We start from the raw sequence: 19,089 nt of genomic DNA, 5'->3' as shown, positions 1-19,089 counted from the left end.
GAAAACAAAAAAACAAAATAGTACTAAATAGACAATGGCATAGCTTTCCTTTTTTTTTTTTTTTTTTCCATTAGTCTGGTCTTTGGGGCTGGAACAGAAGCTTGACGTTTTTCAGGATGGCAACAGTGGCAAATGTAGGAAAACGGACTAGACCCAATGTCTACAGCTTCATTTACCTGAGCTGCTGGGTCATTGCTGTAATGTTGAAGCTGCAATTGACACAGATGAAAAGTCATTCCTCAGACCTCAGTGTTTTTGTGGTGAAAATATGCCCATACAAAAAGTGCATCAGTGCAGACAAAGTGTTGCATTTCCAGTGTTTCCAACTCATAATTTTGTTTCTAGTCATAAAGTAATCGGTATTCTATAAAAACCTCCCACAATTAGTACAGAGCATTAGGATCTGCTCTGTCATCTCTGTCATTTACTGCAGGGAAGAAAAGGAAGGGAATGAAAAATAGTGCCCTTCAAAGGCTCAGAAATTACAAGGCAAACACACAAAAAAACTTCAAAAAAGACAAAGAAAGGAATAAGAAAACAAAATCAAACCAAACAAGTAGTGATTTTAAAGAGTTTTTTATGATCAGGAGAGGAAACTCACAATTGTTCTCAGAAGTTCTACACACTTTTCTCAGTAAACATGAACTAGAGTCCCTAATGGGACTGATACTATAATAATAAAGCTCTCATATGCTCATATCAGTAAAAAATACAGACATGGTGATTTACTAATGGGAAAAACTGCAATAAAAGAATACTTAATGAAAAAGAAATATCTGCTTAAACTGTAGTATTACGTATTTAAACTTAAAGGTACCTTAATTAGAACTTCTAGGATGATTTTCTTTCTATAATTTTCAGTAGCTCCTCTTTTTAATAGTGCACATTTCACAGGACAGCCAAGTGACAGAAACTATTCTGAAATTTGGATCATACTTATAAAAAGTTCTAGTTAAAGAGAGAAAGTAAAGGAAAAGGATTTAGGAAATACCAAATATGAAATGCTTTAAAAATTAATTTTCTTTTTAGAAGGGAAAAGGATTCAGAAAATACTGTGAAGTGCCTTAAAAAACAATTTGCTTTTTCAAACAGCCATTTTTAATGCAAAACTGCCAACACTAGTGAATACAGATAATGTAGAAACTTAAAAAAGTAATCAAATAAAAGATTTCTTTTTGAAACAACAAAACAGTTTGTTTAACCTGGGGCTATGTATTATTTTTTTTTCTCTTCCATTTTACACCCATTTTGCCTGGAAACATTTTGCTTTCCTGATTAGGCAGGCAGCCTGAGAAAACAGTTATTCCTTTAATGACTGTTTTCTTCGAGCTACAATCTTTTTGATGAAAATACAGTACACTATGTGCCTGTCTTTGCTGTGGATTGAGCATGGATTGATACCTCCGAAGGCAGTACATTGGGTTGGATTCAGGAGAGGGACTGCTGCAGCAGGAACAACTGACTGAGTTACTGGGAGAAAAGTTACCTCCCAGACTGCTGACTGGGAGAAAACATAGCCTTGGAGGTGGCATCAAGCTTGCAGGGAATGCTGCTTCCTGACCTATTTGTTTGTTACAGTAACACCGCATTTTTATGCCTCCATCTCCTGGCTTGGGTAAGATTGAGCTTGTACTTTTACGTGCATGTGCTGTCTTCTTGGATCTAGCTTGTGTCTCTTCACTGCATATTATAGATACATTTTTGTGGCACACCTTGGAATATTAGCCTCTAGATATATAACTTTTGTCTTCTTTGGAGGAAGTTATTTAATTGGATTTGATGTTCTGAACTCAATTCCAGTTTAATACAACTCATAAGAAATCACTCTTTGAGAAAGCAGAACAGTTTTATATTGCATGAATGAGCAGACTGTTCCAAGACTCTGCCAGGGTCTGTGCACACCTCAGCCTCTTATGTGAAAGCTAGAAAATCTCCTGCAAATGCTTACTTCCCTGGTTGGGTTTTAACTGAGATTAGTTAGTCAGAGAATTTTTCTCTTTTCTTCTCTTAAACAAGCCCAGAAGAAGGTATTAATATCTGTTGGTGTCATTCTGTTGCTACTACAGTCTAGTCTAATATTTCAAACTATATCTGCATTGTTTACAGCTGTGTTAAACAGCTCCAAATGCACATGACATGCAAAAGAGATGATTCAGGAGCATGGAGGCATCAACGTGTTGCTCTGTTGGACTAAAGAAGCTGATTCCTTCAGAAAGCCAGAACAGTAGCATTGCTGCAGATGATAATAATGCCAATGCAGAGAGCAGCATCAATCCAACAAATGTAATTTTTAGTAGCAGAGCATGTGGCATGTGTACGGCTTGCAGTTTTGCCATCCTGTGTACTGTGCTACTTTACATATCCATTTCCTGCTGGTTGCCACACCTGAATGGGATGACAGGAGGTGTGGGCTTATCCCTGTGCCTGGGGCTGCATCATCACAAGCACATCTTCTCTTAAGAAAAGACATTAAGTGTAAATGAGTATTATCTCATTACCTCTATGTTTATTGGTCTCTGCCTTTCCTCAGAAAAGAAAAACAAGAAGCCTCTTTCTGACAAATGTCCTGTAATTAGAGTGCTTATTATTAATATCAAAACACATTTAGGTTGAAGAACATTTATCATGTATACATATATATATACAGAACTTCTAAACAGAAAAGTAGGTCTATGGTCACTTTGCCAAAACTTTTCCAATTGAGTTGGAATCAAATGTTTAGTTTCAGGCGAGGCTGCTGAAAGGTTATAATTTGGTTTCAGTTTGATGCCTGGTGCTGTATCTTATTGGGCTGGGAACCCTGTTGCTTGCTGGAGTACCAGGGTCAGACCCATGCTGCTGCACAGTCTCAGTGCTTTGCAGAAGGGAAAGCAGCTGCCTCCTGGGAACTCCAACACCACACACAGCCACTTGTACTGTGTGTAGCCAGAACTAAGGAATAAAGGCCAGTTTATGCCTCCTATTCCCCTTTATAGATATATGAGGTCAGGTCTGTAAAGAATTACTTTAAAAAATTCATTTAGCAGAATAGGAACTTAAAATAAAGTCTGAATATACCAATAATGAAGCTGAGTGTACATGTCAGTACAGACTGTGCATCTGTGGAGAGACAGATAAAGACATGAAAGAAAATGGGAAAACTCACATACAGTTTACAGCTACCCCAGGTGCTCAGCACTCAGCTATGGTGTTGAAAAGAAAGAGAGGCAAAACTGCTAAGGTTTAATAAATAAATATTGTCATTGTTTTTTTTTTTCTTCATCAGAACAGTTTTCAGTGATTTATAAGCAAGAGAATGATAAAATATTTATTATAGCAGAGTACAGAATACCAGGAAATACTTTATATCAACACTAGGAAATTTTTAGTATTTTATACATTTAAATTAAATGAAACTCTTCAAATGGTAGATTGCATATTTTTCAAGAAGTTTGAATCTGAAAATTAAAGAAGATAATAATCTGGTCTCAAATACAAGGAAATTTTTCCTTGCAGCAGCTAAGAGGAAGAGAAAGAGATATAATGATGCAATTGATTTTAAAGTGTTTTAAAATTAAAAATAAAACAAACAAACCAAACATAAAACTCCTACTAATTCCCCATAGTATTTTAATACAGATATGGTGATATTCACCAAGAACGATTGAGACCATGGTGAAAGATAACCAATCCTCCTGATCTGTGGGGTTATATACCAACATGTTTCAGAGCCAGAAGCTGTCACACCCCAGAGTGCTGAGAAACCGATGAGTAGTTCTTATGTAATCAGGTCTATTCCAACCTTAACGATTCTATGATTATATGTTTCTGCTATATGATGAACAGCGCTGGCCTGGGCAGCTGAATCTGATGTAATGGGGCAGTGTTGGGTGCAGAAACTCTTGCTGACTTCCACTATCCTGTCAGGAGCTTTCCTGTGCTGGTCCAGGGTTGGTGGGATGTAGAGGAGCATGTGAATTGTTTAAGAGCTGTGGACAACTCAGAGCCAAAAGCTAACCGTCTCCACTAACATTTTCTCCAGTCTCAACAGTCAGCAGTAAAGGAACAGAGTGTCTGCTACACTGGCAATACCAAGCTGAGTCCTCATTGTGTACAGCTCTCATCGCTGTTTCACCACGCACTCTGGGCATTCCTGAAGCACAGAAAGAAACAGACTTGTTCTTGCTGTGAATAATTGATCTCCTTGACCTCTTGAAATGTTTTATTTCTAGGGGAGGGAGAGAATTTTCTGATAGAGAATGCTGTTTAATTTTACATTTTAATATTTTTTAACATTTGTTTGAGTTATTTCTTTTGCTCCAACTTTCTAATTTCATTTCCTGTTAGCACTGTTTTAATGTTAAGTTCTCTTTTAAAATATTATTTGTGTACATGGTATATCAAGATTGTATTCAGAAATGACAATTTGTCAGGATATTGTCACTGAGAAGCCTTTTAGTGAGGCTAAATTCAGACAAATTTAGTGTGATTTTCCATGCACAAAAAAGTGTAAAAAGTTCGGGCATTCTGTCAATTTATTAACTGCTGTTAGTGGTGAAAGTGTCTAAGCAGGTAAGGAAAGAGAAGAATCGTTTACTGATAAATTACTGGCATAAGTGAGGAATAAAGTTTTCTGAAAACACTTTTTATGATAAGTTCAGGAACTAACTGTGGCTTTTACAGATGATTCTACCAAGGCAAATTGGATTATGCCTCAGCTTGGCCTTGTATTTGGGGTAAATTAATTTCTCTCCAGAAATTGGAATGTTAAATGTAGAAAAAATGTTTATCAATGCAGCTATGCTACCAAATTGATAAATGTTATTTTAGCTTATGAGAACATGGGAACTGATCCTTACATTGCTATTTATAGCTGATGCAAGGAACTTATGTTTTTCCGTATGTATCAAAGGCTGTCATAAGTAATAAAGTTATGGAACAAAAATATGTTAAAAAGTAAAAATATGTTAAAATATAAATATAAAACAAAATAAAATATAAAACCAAAATAAAATATAAACCAAATATTTGTTAAAATATAAAATTCTAAGTCCCCCATGGAAGGAAAACCAAGAATAATAATAAAAAAGTATTGTAGTATGCAAAAGAAGATGGAATGAAATACAGCCACACACAGTTAAAAAGGGTTTAGAAGTTTTCACAGGACTTGCTGGAGAATATACATTGCTTCTGTGAGAAGATTTGGTTTATTAGTAATAGTCTGGGTAAAATTTCAGGGTTTAAGAGAATACTAATAAAGCGAAGATGGACATTAACCAGACCATGCTATAAATACCACACAAAGAGACCAAACAAGCTCTCTACTGAGAGACATGCTTGATGTTCCGCTTCACTGCTAGCCTGTAACAATAGGAAGAAACCTGTTGTCTTTGTAGAATTAGTTCAGTTAAATAAACTGCTCGAAATGCTATTGTTTAGGTCTGACAGTAGCTGCTTACTGTGGTTCCTCTTTATGCGCGATCAGCTGATGCAGCTCAGAGTCTGCTGCAGTGTGCCTGTAGCACACGTACATTTTAAACTGTGCCATTTGGCGTACAGAGCCAGTCCATGCTACTTTGCATAAATTCCTCCTGTTTTTGTTCTCATGAAGTGTTAACCATAGCTCAAGATGCTATACAATACAAGTTGCTCATTTAAGGGGAACATTTTCAGAAATTCCCTTCTATGAAGGTGAATTGGGTTATACCTGCAATTTAGTAACAGGTAACTTTTGGAGCAATTACGTGTTTTGTATTTGACTGCAAATGTAAACCTGAGTTCAGATTGCAGCATAAAATCTATACTAAAAAAATAAAGTCAATTATTTTCTGAGTATCAGTAGGAAGGGATGTTTTATTTTTTTTTTTTCTGAATGGCAGACACAAAGATTAGGAGCAAAATTCTCTAAGAATATATTATTTTTACAATGAGACTGAATTTCACTCTGACAAGGAATATGTCTACTGTTAATAAGTGTTCATTTTTTAAATTAACAAGACAAGTTACATTTCTGAAAGCTCTCTGCTCTAGACATCAAATAATGTAGTCACATACAAGTGTTTGTCTTTTACTACCATAGTGGTGGACATTCAAGTCTGGTAATAACACAGCTATTGTTAAATATGTTGACTATATCATTTAGGTGAAGTCATTCAGCCATTTCAGAACTGTGACCTATAATATTTTATTAATACAAACTTTGTGCTCACTGGTAATCATGAGATAATAATTCACTAAACAGTTTAGCTAGAAGAGAGCTCAGCTCAAGCTCCACACAGACATATGTCAGAAACAGATTACAGGGTAAGAGGCAGAGAAAATTAAATTTTAACTCCCTCCCCTCATACATAAACTCAAAAGACTCTCCAAAACAAACAAACATATCCTCAGCTGTGAGGAAGGATAGAAATCAGTACTGAAAACTGGATTAACGTGTTGGTTTCATGGGGACAGCAGGGACCAGAAAGCAAACTTCCTATTATCAGCTGACTTTCACTGAAAGCATGATCTTGTAATCTGATGCAGAAAAAGCTTTAGCTGAAGTCAACAAGGCTGGACCCTTTAAAGTTCCTGAAGAGTTCACAATTCATATTAAATGAATAACTGAATAACTGAAAATTAATACCAGCATTTAGGCTGTTCTCTCTAGAATAAAAGAAAGAAAATGTGAGATGAAATTCACAGACACCCTTATGTCTTCCAAATTATGCTAAGACATGGAAATCTATCTTCTTAACTCTAACATGTATTTATGAGTTTAGTAGCAGGAAATTGCAATAAATGTCATATTATTATGCAGAATGTGTTCGTAGCTCATTTACATGCTTATAGTAAATTTGAGGCACAAGAATCAGGATTTAAAGACTAACAGTTTTTATGAATAAAGACTGATGAATCAGGTTCTAAACTCTAAAAACTGACACAAAATAAAAGCAGCTTTTAGGTAGGTTTTCAGACTAGTATAGATGAGATTCACAAACTGAGGAATTATATAAGTTATCTAGTGGAATAACAAATGTCAGTGTTTCCTTCTTAGATTAACAAAAATAACATTTATGGTGCCACAAGTCCTTTGTGATTTATCAAGCAATACTATTTTTGGGGATGAAGTGAATGCCACATTTGGTGCTTTTGAATCTGAAAATTGGTTGGTTTTTTTTGTTTTAGTTTATTTTTTTCTTTAATTCAAAGATAACCCATAGTCTTCAACTGACAATAAAATGTTTCACTTAACATCAAATTAACATCAACATGCTATTCAGTAGCACAAGATATTCAGAATAAATTCTTAGTGTGATTAAAGTATTCACATTCTGAACATGACATTTAGTTGAATTTAAATTCATTAAAATACAATTAAAAGGCCAGACAGTTGAAATACCAAATCAAGAAAATTTAATAGCTTTATTCTGTTTATTTGCATTCTTCTTTAAGTACTGGGTAAGATGACTGCATGTATTTGAGGATTTTTTGAATGAGATTGTTTACACCTGTAAATAAGAATATAAAAGTATAAATCAGAATATCCCTCAGAACTGTATTGCACCAGCATCCACTATTAGAAACAAGAGATCTCAAAGAAATTTACCAAAGAGGCTAGAGTATTAAGTCAGCTAAGGCATTATAAGGCACAGGAAAGTAGTTTAACCAATGTTCTCAAGTAAACGATCTGTAATTGCAGGATGTGGTATAGCTTGCTTTTTTCCAGCTGCTACCAAAACACACAAAGCATTACTGCCTTTCTTCTGGACTGGGGAGAATTCATCCAGAACAAGGCCAAATTCTTATCAAGATAATCTCCATGAGCTTAGAGCAAGGAGGTTTTGGTCTATGTTTAATTAAAGCTGCATTACAGTACTTAGACATCTGTTACATTTGTACATTGTAGGTCAAGGGCTCAGCTCAAGCCTCTCTTCTGAGATTTCTATGGCCATTGCTGAGCCTTTTTTTCTGCTCCAATATTTTTCATGGCGAAGTCACCACTTCCACGTCCAAGGACACTTTCTCTCATCAGGGAAAAGCATGTGATTTAGTCCTTAACTTGTAGCATTTTGAAATTTTAAGAAGAACATTTTCAGAGAAACCTCCTAAAAACTCCAAAGAAGTTTGATGAACCATACTGTGCAAGCAGTAATACAGATAGATGCAAACTTCATCTTTAAGTCTGACTCTCAGAGTGATAAGTGGGTACCTAAGCGTTGCAGTTAGGTACATCATTTTAGCATCTTTAACTGAGCACCTGCAAACAATGGTTTTCTATATTTATATAATTCTTTGCTATTTCTATCTTTTACTTTCTATCATAGGTTTTGGCACTTTCTTTCATTCCTTTCCTGCGCCCATCCAAAACAACCTTATGCAATAAATTCAGCCTTCTTTATGAATCCCTTAGTTTCAATCAATGAAACTAATCACATGACTAAAGATTTGGACATATACTTCCTTAACAAATACCTATGATGGTTTAAGATTGCCTTCTTTCCCCCTCTTAAATCACTTCTGTCATGGTTTTATTAATAGGAGAGAATATCTGAGTGCCCTGCAGGCACCTCAGGGAGAAGTCCTGCAGCTTGTACAGGAAAATTTTGCTTTATACCCATATAAAAATTGTATATGTAATGTTATGTTAAACTAGCTCCTCTCTGACAAATTTATTAGAGTTTCTGTGACTGAATCTCTTCCCTTCCACTAAGTGGAAGACTGTCACAAGTAGCTGCTTAGATCTGGAAAATTTTAAGGAAAGATGCAGTATTCATCCTTCCACCATCTACAGAAGGTCTGGCTAAGGGCTCACCACCACTCCAGCAAGGGGGCAGCATAAGCCTCTTGAATGTAGATAGGTCTTTGGAGCTAGATGGAGCTAGTTGGGGGTTCAGGTATGCAAAAGCTCATGTTATTTACTATCTGTGCCCCAAATCATCTTCTTCTAATTTACATTACCTCATGTTACGTCTCAGTCAGGAATGGTGGCTATTTCCTGCTGTCAGTCCTTTTAGAAAAGAAAATATGTGTATGAATAAATATGTGTTTGAATATGTGTGTGTACATGTGTATGTATATATTTATATATATATCTATATATAGATAGGTACTAAATGATATTGTGTGAACACAATTTTGTTAGGAAAAAAGAAGTTGTTTATCATTAAATCTTTAAGTTTTAGACCTGGTTTATTCCAAAAAAATAATGAAAAATTAATTTCTTTTGGGTATATATCAATGAAACTAATTTTCCATCTATTGATTACACATATATGAGCTTCAAGTGATCCGGCAATGCATTTTGATACTTGTGTCCTCATTGCCCCCTGAGAAAAAGAAAAATTTCCATTCCCATTTTAGGAAATGCTTCATCTATGGTAAAGAATCCTTCAAAATAACAAGCAATGAAGGCACACCTATGCATATAAATAACTTTTCTTATAAGCAACTTCATCTGTAAAGTTTTGGGTCTTTTGATCTAATCTAAAGGAAGACCAAACTCTATATAATGACAGAACTGCTAGGAATACTCTTCAGCAGTTTTTCCCATGATTTTAGGAAAGTGGTATGTTCTGGCTCAGTAAAGACAGAGTCTGAAAATTTTGTAGTGTAAGGGTTTATGTTCCAGAAGGATATAAAACCAAAGATATATAACCTAATCAGTTTGCTGAACAGCAAGTGTATTTCTTTCAAAGTAAATAGCTTCTGCAAAATATTATTTATATAGTTCTTGCAAATTGGTTTGAAGTGTTGTTTAGACAATCTTATTATGTATAAAGATAAAAACTTCCATCAAGAAATTATGCAAAAGAAAATGGACACACCAGCTGGATAAATCTATCATACATGGGCAAAAAGCAACAAGCACTTTTAATTAGCTGAGTGAATGTAGTTTGCTGAATGTTGAAAGCACAGACTCACTCATATTAAAATGTGCCTAATTTTCTGTGAAAAAGTCCCATCTGAACAGCCCTGACCATAGTCAATCATACTAAAAGCCACTGGTGCTTTATTTGATTTACCAATATAAAATGCAAATGAGGTGATTAAGTGGAGTGGCAGACATAGTAGGGCCTCTTTTAAACCATCAAGTTAAATGCAAGCAGACAGCAAACTGGCTGTGCAAGGAAAATTTTAGCATATTCGTTTGATTAGTGCTACAAAAATTTAATTAGGTTGGCTAATTACTTGACAAATTACTCTACACTAGAGAAAAGGCAGAACATGTTTTATTCCTGCAAAAACTCTGTGTGTATTTTAGCCCAAATGCTATCTGCCAATTTGCAAAAGCATTATTAAATGAAAGAAAGATGGTACAACAGTCTCCAACAATGGCAAATTGTATAATGCATATAATTAGAGAAGGTGCACACCACTATATCCATATGTCCATGATCCCTCATGTCTAAAATATTTAACACAATATTTTCTAGGAAAATACTGTCAAAACAGATTATTACAAGGTTATCAGTTCTTCATAAGAAGCAATATATAGAAAATACTCATTAGTGGAAAACACAGCTCATCCAAAGCAGAACCTCTTCACCCAAATGAACTCTATCAAATGCAGGGATGCACTTTATCCACATGGAAATAATGTACACTGTTCAGTTAAAGGCTGTATCTCTCTATTTATTGCTAAGCAGCACCAAGAATATTAGTTACGTGGCAAAGAAAAAAAAAGGCAAACTTGGAGGAATTTAAAATTTCACAATTTTATTGGTGTGAATGGGCCATATAAGAAGAACATCAGGACTTTAGGTACAGTAATACATGTCTCTTCTTGTTTGTCGATTTGCATTCACATGCCACAAAAGCTGCCAATTTTTATTCAGGAGACTGCATTTGCTTTTGGCATTCAATGTAACTAATCAGCCTCTACAGACTCAAACATCATGATAATATAAATAGATACTCACTTTATCTACTCAAGTGGAAAAAATAAGTATCATATTATATAAACATAATGCATTGCAATTGACAATTAGATACTGCATTTAACTCAGGCTAAAACAATGTTTTAGAAAACCAAGGAATATATGAGATCTGTTTTAACAATTACCATACCTGTGCATGCACAAATAAAATAGTATTTCTTGCAATTAGCAGTTCTCAACTTCTGTTCTACCATACTAATATATTTGTAAATGTACAGGCTTAGCAAAACGTCAAAAAATTTAAATCAAGTGTAAATTCATGTTACCTCAGTGTAAGTATTATTGTGTGTGGTTGGGTTTGTTTCCAATATATTATATGTTAAAACCAATTTGAGTCCCTTAGCAGTTTGTTTGAATAATTGCTAAGCTCAATTCAATAAGAAGATACACAGGTTTTCTAATGATTTTTTTAAAAAAGTAGCCCAACATGGTATTTCAGTCTTTGTTTATGTTCTGATACTTCAAAATTCCAGATTTTCAGAGGATGATGCTCATTACTGCATTTACACTTCTTGTATCAAAAATTAAAAGATCTGAAATCCCTTTGCATTTAGAAAAGATCCTCAGTTTATACTGAAATAATCCAGAAAGAAGATAACAATTGGTAGGTTTTGAAACCTGTCAGATGAGGATAGAAAAAAATACACTCAGCTACACTACTACAGTCCTCTTTCACAGAAGCAGAGGAAAGGCAATGCATGGACTAGGCTCAGAAAGCACTCCAGTATTAAAGCAGTTAGCTTTGACATATCCAGATATTCAGTAGAGTCATCTGTATTGAGGTAAAAGTTAATATTGCTTGGACATTGAGAGAGAGATGCCACAAATTAATTATCTAAGACAGATTCTTAAAAATACTAAGTAGAAGGGGGAAAAGATAAGCTTAACTTCAATCCTGTTTTGTCGTGTTCGCTATAGGTATGAAAAACTCTTCAGTGAAGCAAGTTTTTTGTGAGATTCTTCAATAAACTGGAATTTTTTAAGGAAGACTAGACTGAAAAATCTCCATTTTTTGCGGGTAAATATTTAACCAGCTGTTGAAAGCAGAGATTGAACAAGCAATCTTGAAGGTTCCTTGAATGTGTCAATGACAACTTCCTTATACGAGGGATTGAGGAGCCAAAAATGAAAGGTGTGATGCTGGACTGTGCTCACCAACAGGGAGGAGCTGTGAGGGAATATAATCCTCTAAGGCAGTGTTGGCGCTTTACCTTGTGCAGTTCAAAGCCAGGTTGGATAAGGCCCTGAGCAATCTGGTCTAGTGGGGGGTGTCCCTGCCCATGGCAGGTGGAGTTGGAACTAGATGTTCTTTAAGGTTCATTCCCACTCTTAACATCCCGTGATTCTGTGATCCTATGATTTGAACTACTATTTTCTTTTGGCCTTGAACATGCTGTGGCCACTACACATTAACAAAAATGGACAGAAGGGAACATCTTCAAATGCAGTAAAAGAGAAGAACCATAGAATGTGCTGAGTTGGAAGGGATCCACAAGGATCACTGAGTCCAGCTTTTAACCCTGCACAGGACTATTCCCAAGACTTTCACCATGAACCTGAAAGTATCATCCAAAGTCTTCTTGAACTCTGTCAGGCTTGGTGCTGTGACCACTTCCCTGGGGAGCCTCTTCCAGTGTCCAACCGGCTTTTGGGGAAGAACATTTTCCTAATATGCAACCTAAACCTTCCCTGACACAACTTCAGGCCATTCCCTTGGGTCCTGTCACTAGTCACCACAGAGAGGAGATCAGTGTCTGCCCCTCCTCTTCCCCTAATGAGAAATTATGGTTTCTCAGGAAACTCCAACCTAACATCAGTGTGGTAAGGAACACAAGCTAAATAAACCACCTACTTGATTTTTCCTTCATGTTTTGTGAGAAGCAAAGAGCAATTTGTTTAGAAGTATTTCAAATAGATATGCAGAGATGAATATATATGGAACAAATATATGTATAACTATGTATCAAATAGTTAGATAGGGAACACAGCACAATACAGAAAAACTTTATTAGAACATGGTCCAGAGACTATAGCTCTTCCTACAGCCATTGTAGAAAGGAGTATCTTAAGGATCTTGTCAATATAGCATAACAAATCTCAACCTTCTTTTTAAGACTTTTTTTTCATCATAATTTAAGTCCTTCTGCCAACAGGTGAATATGGTCACAGTCTCTAGCCAGCACCAATCCTCTAAATTTCAAACTCTCACTTTTCAGCTTTCATAAAGTGCAACTATTTGTCCTCTTCTCACATCCTCAAATCCCTGGACTCCCTAACTGTCCTGATCACTTTTCAACTGACCCAGGTACACTGAATCAGAGCAAATGAAGCACCTTTCCTTAAGAAGAACTTCTATGAGAAAATTGGGAGACGGGGCAGAAAAATGTCAGGAATGGAACATGTATGAGAAACAGAGGTCAGAAAGGATTTTTGAAGTCTGATCTCATCTCTGAGGATGCATGCACCAAACTGAGAACAATACAATTCCCTTTGGGATACCCTGAACAGGCCACGAAAATGAGAACATCCGCATCCCTGGAGCCAGCAGCACAGGCATCAGAGGCAGGACTGTGTATGAGGAAAGCTCAAAAGCTTTAATTTTCAGCTTTTTGCTTTGGACTTTACTAGCTGAGGACATGCGCAGAACAGTGCTTATCCTTATGCCAAAGTGACAAATGTGGCAGCACAAAACAAAAATCTGACAAGTACAGAGCTTCTTGTCTGCCCGATTTACTTCTCATTGCTGCCTTTCTCTGTGTGAAACAGCAGAACAAACAAACAAGAAAATAGGAGCCTAAATGTTTGAAAAGACATTTGCCACAGCAGAATTGAACATAAAGGATAACAGGCAGTTTTCCTATTCTGAAAAAAAGAAACACTTCTTAAACAAAGACACAGTTAAACAAAGAATCCAGTTACTACTTACATCAGACAATTAGAAGCTGGACCTTGCTCAAGACAAAATAGCTATTCATTTTAGTTAGTTTGTTAGAGAGACACAGCCCTGGAATTGACATTAATGAGATTAAGAAAAGCTTTGGTTTACATGCAGATTACATAGCTGGTGCAAGATTTATACCTTATTGTCTTTTAAAACTCTCAGTTTAGAAAAGGACTATATTTTAAAAAATTGTTGCATGACTGGATAATTTACAGTTTATTCCTTGCTATAGCAAAAAGTTGTTAGACTTGGTTTGGACTTGATTGTAATTTCACATAGTCACTTGACTTTTTCTACAGTTTTTGTGGTTTATACTCCTTTCTCATTGTTGTCTGCTTGTCCTGCAGACAAGACACTAGACTAAGCTGCTATGTCATTCCATTCTTGTGTATATAACAAGATGATAAGACTTAGGTAAAAAGGTTGAAAAAAACTCCACTTTGTTTCCTGTAGGTCCTGATCAGTGAAGGATATTGCTTTGACTTTGAGGGACTGTCACTGTTAAGCTATGCATAGTTAAAATTTACTGACTAACATTAGATTTTAGCTATGGGTTTCTAGAATCAAATTTTGGATGGCTACATGACACTGAACAGACTTCTTAACTTTTCAAAGAAAAGATTATTAGCATTATTTGTTTGCATTAAGACTCACACAAATTAGTATTTTAATCATCTCACTGTGCATCATTCTAGAAAAAAGGTGATATGTGGGAAAATAAGTGTACTAGTATGATAATAATTAAATCAGAATATTTCCTTTCTTGAGCCACTTTTCTAATCCCTTCTGTTTCTGCTCTTTTCTGACAGTTATGGTTTGCATATTATTTTTTTACTTACTGATGGTGTGCACTGCTGGTATTAAATAATGGTGTTTACTTCTGAAAAGATATTTCAGTGCACTCTGAAATCATGGCAACAAAATCTGGTTCTAGACACACTTGTGTTACCTTTCTGAGAGAGCTAAGACTTTAGGAAAGGGTCATGATAGCAAAGGACCACCTGTATTGAGAATCTGAAGGGAAACAGTGAAATTTAATTCTATCATCATAAATAGCATACTCTAATCAGTCTCTCCTTTCATGTGAATTTGAAAATCCTTCAACCCTAGTACTTGCTAAAGGCAATTATGCAAGAACAAATCCACAGTGCTACTGGTGAAAACTGCCAGTAGATTCTGAAGTGTTTCAAACAAGGATATATTAAATTGCCTATGCACTTGTAAATTATAATAGCAGAGGACAGCAGGCTGATGAGAATAAACAGAAAGCTTCCCGGGCAATGCACCTAATAAAACACAATCATAAGTTAATTTTTCAGTGATGGGCTTTAGTCTGTGCTTATGCCTGAGAAAAATGCCTGTTTTCTTTTGTTTCTCAATATTCCTCAATTATTGAGGAATGAAAAAAAATCAGAATTTTTCATGATCATAGAAGGATTTCATTTCCACTTCTGAATATATTTCAGCAGTTAAATTCAAATCTTTGATGTTTAGATTGACCTTTTGCCCACCTTTATCAAGAAAGAATTCTACTTTACATGTGAGCAGAAGAGAATTGTATTCTATGAAATGGTCTGGTTTTACATTTTGGACACTGTGATAGCAGGCAGAAGCACGTGAACAAGCTCTGAATATTAAATTATGAGCCACAGGTTTTTTCCCCTTTAATTAACACATCTGATTAACTTTGATGAATGCTATATGTTTATTCCCGGTTCAGTGTAATGCAGCTGAAAACAAAACTTTAACTTAATACAACTATTTTTTTAACCTCAGTGCTGATATTGTATAACCTTGAAGTTGATATATATAACATAATTAATATATTTGTTACAGATGATGCAGCAAACACAGGTGACTTTCTTTCCTTGTAGGAATTGAGTCCTTGGAAACTTTGCAAGTACTTGTTTGTGATAAACCTAGTCTTCATATGTGCTTTCTTACTAATTATAAGTAATAATTAGAAAGTATTACTAGTATTTTCATTAAAACCTTGCTTCTCTCTAAAGCCAGACAAATGTCCTGGAATGAATAAGCCACACCATGACCACATGTGTGAGTTAGGTCATGACATTTAGTTCTCCTTGACAGACTCATGTTAAAGTACTGATGATTCTACCTGTCTTATGTTCAGGCTGAGAACACCACTTCAAACTTTAGCTTACTTTAGCTTCAGATGAAAGCTCATTATTCTGGTTATTTTTTCCCAACTTGACCTTCTCGATTTGAGAAGGTCAGATCTGATTGGATTTTAACCTATTACAATGCTGCCATGGAATAGAAAGCGTTTTTTCCACTTTCTGTTCTCAATCGCAATTTTCCATGTTAGACAACATTCATAATAAACTTCTTTTAAGTTTATGACTGAATTCAAAAACAGATTTTAAAGAAAGGAATGTTGATACCTCTACTTTAAAAGCAATGCAGACATTCAGATCCAGTGATAGATCATTAACAGTCATTGCAGTTTAGCTAAAACCCACAGGGATCAACAAAGTCTGGATGCCCAAGGCTTCCAGAGCCCACAAAGTTCTGCTTCTGCACACCCCCAAATATCTGACTTAACGACAGTGCTGAGCAGCCAAGAGAAAGATCTGAAATGATATTTATCAACTTGAAATCCTGAATCATTTACTGAAAATATATTGAATGCCAAATTACTATGAAATGTGTTTCTTTTATGAATGAAGACACTGTATATAGGATGTATGTAAGGTATTGAAGTGCACGAAAGACAATAAATGAAACGAGTATTTAAAAATTTGTTGAGCATATCTCAAAGAAGGTATGTGCATGTGTGTGTGTGTGTATGAGTGTGTATGAGTGTGCATGTGTGCTTTCTGCCAAAATAAAGTGATGGATTTGAAATATAAAAATTTGGTACATTAGTGTGATGTTTTTTGCTTTTTTCTTTGAAGATACTCAGAAGACTGAAGAACTCTTACATTTTCTTTCATCTATTAGAAGATGATAGGTGCAAGACTCCTAAACTGGGATGTAGTAAAACAAACTGAAAATGAAAATAGTTTTTGTGGGAGCACAGTTCAGTCACTGACAGAGTTAAACCAAAGAGATGGTGAGGATAAGAAGAGTCATCTACTTGTAAAACTGAGAAGGGAATTGTGGTAGAATAAGGAAAATAACAACATTCATTATGTTGCTTTGCTTCTTGTGTAGCTTCTATTCTTCTCTTCCCTCCCCTTGTCTTCCCTGACATAATGATCAGTTTAATCAGAGAAGTGGTACGATGTAGAGAGGAAAGGACATAGGTCCATACCCTTCATATCATGCTGCCTGCTGTTGATAACAGTGTCTTGAGAAGTAGGAAACTGTATGGAAATGTGTTGACAACAATGGGCTACAGTGGTGGCCTCTGAGGGAAGAGGTTGAGGCTGTCCCATGCTGATGCAAATGGATCCACCTAGCTCCAAAGAACCACCACAGGAAACAGCTGAGCCCCACTCTCATGCCTCTGGGAAAACATACTTAAGAAAGGGAAAAAATGGCAGAGAGGCAGAGAAATAAGGAGAAAAAGGGTGTGAAACAGCCCTGAGAACAGCAAAGTCATTGATAGAGGGAGAGACAGTGCTACAGACAGCAGTGTGGATAGTGCCCTGCAGCCTGTGGAGACACCACACTGGAGCAGGGGAAAGGTGTGAGGAGGAAGGAACACCAGACAGGAGCTGTGGAAAAGCTAGCCCCTTGGGAATGAGGGAGTGAAGTTGAGCCTGTGAAGAGGGGTTGGAGTGGAAAGAAGGTGTTTTTTAATTTGTGCCCTGATTTCTCACCATCCAGATCTATTTTAGTTGATAATAAATTAAATTCATTTTCCCCCAGTTGAGTCTGTTTTGCCCATGGTGGTAGTTGGTACATGATCTGTCTGACTTTATCTTAACCATGAGCTTTTTATCTTATTTTCTTCACTGACCTACTGGGGAGGAGGGGCAGTGGGAGAGCACCTTGGTGGGTGTTTGGCCGTTAGCCAGTGCTAACCCACCTTAGAGATACAAGTGTACACCCACTGAGGCAGGTGAGGACATCAGAGGACATTATGACTGCCCATGGTTGAAAACAAGGCTATAAAATGGAAAGTTAACTGCAGCATATTAAACTGAAGACATTAAAATGAATGAATTTAGCAAAATGCTTTTGGCTGGATTTGGTCAACTCAGCACACAAACACTCTGTAGAAAATTTGAAGCCCTGCAAAAAATATATGTATCTGTAAAGGTAAATTCAGAATTTACCCAGATTTAGTCTTCTACATTCCACCTACATGTCACCTAAATAGTGAGCTGAATGGATGTCCTCCAACGCTGCACAGTCTCTACTGCCCTGAAAAAGTTGATTAAAAGCATCCTGTGCTGTGGCAAGCAGGGCAGAGGATGTTCAGGAGGGGCTGGAACTCCTCGGTGTTCTCAGGCACACACAGGTCCCCACTGCCAAGCTTCCTGTAGGTCACAGCTTTGACTGCTGCTGTCCCCTGCCCTCTCCCTCCTGCACTGCTGGTATGGTAGCTCTGCTGCCTATACTACAGTGTCTGTTGCACAGATGAGTGGCACAAGGCAGTGAAATTATTTGTAAATGTGTTTTATTCCCTGTTTTTCTCTGGAATAGACTGGAACTAACATCATGATTTTGTGCTATAAGAAACCTGGCAAATGCCAGGCATTTTATTGTTCATCCCATGCCTTGCTTTCTTGGGTAAAAGAACTGGGAATTCTTCCCTACAGACCTGATGCATCTGACAATAAAAAAAGTCTTTCCTGTCTTTCCCTCCCTCCCAGAGAGTGATCACTTCATGTTCAGTAATGCCTTGCTATTACAAATACTAATTGATATAAACTAGGTTCTGTAATTAAAATAGAAATTTGAAAAGTAATGTCCTGAGTGTGGTTTTTTTTTGTTTTTTTTTTTTTTTTTTTTTTTAGTTTAAAAGAAATAGCTTAGATAGCTGGAGAAGAAGCAAAAAAAAGGTTAGCATTATCCTACTGTTTAAGTGATTCTTGAGTACTGACTGCAGGCCTCTGTCTATTAAATTATAGTTTGAAATTTAAAATCTGTATGAAGTGACATTTCTATTATAACTACACACGTAGTGAAAAGATGCAGTAAAGCTTTGTTCACTCCACCTTTGTACTCTAAATGAAAGCATCCCTAATACTGACATTTGGTGTGGGTGGTGTAATTCTACCCAAGATTCTTTGAGGACTCCAAAGGTAGAAATGGCACCTTTGACATCATAGTCTT

At 36.2% G+C, this 19,089-nt stretch overlaps 1 long non-coding RNA gene across 1 annotated transcript; it reads right to left on the bottom strand.

Moving 5' to 3' along the window:
* Positions 1-802: 802 nt before the first annotated feature.
* LOC127478742 (uncharacterized) lies at positions 803-17,933 on the bottom strand. Its single transcript, XR_007907306.1, has 3 exons — positions 17,837-17,933; positions 2,499-2,566; positions 803-948 (listed from the first exon to the last, which is right to left on the bottom strand). It is a non-coding gene; the product is annotated as an uncharacterized LOC127478742 (long non-coding RNA).
* Between the last annotated feature and the right edge of the window lie 1,156 nt (positions 17,934-19,089).

This window comes from Manacus candei, unplaced genomic scaffold (genome assembly GCF_025592945.1).
Source record: "Manacus candei isolate 608988 ecotype Guabito, Panama unplaced genomic scaffold, ASM2559294v1 h1tg000061l, whole genome shotgun sequence".
NCBI classification, from domain to species: Eukaryota; Metazoa; Chordata; class Aves; order Passeriformes; family Pipridae; genus Manacus; species Manacus candei.
The sequence above is the reverse complement of the archived record's forward strand: the minus strand, read 5'-3'. Positions and strand labels throughout refer to the sequence as shown.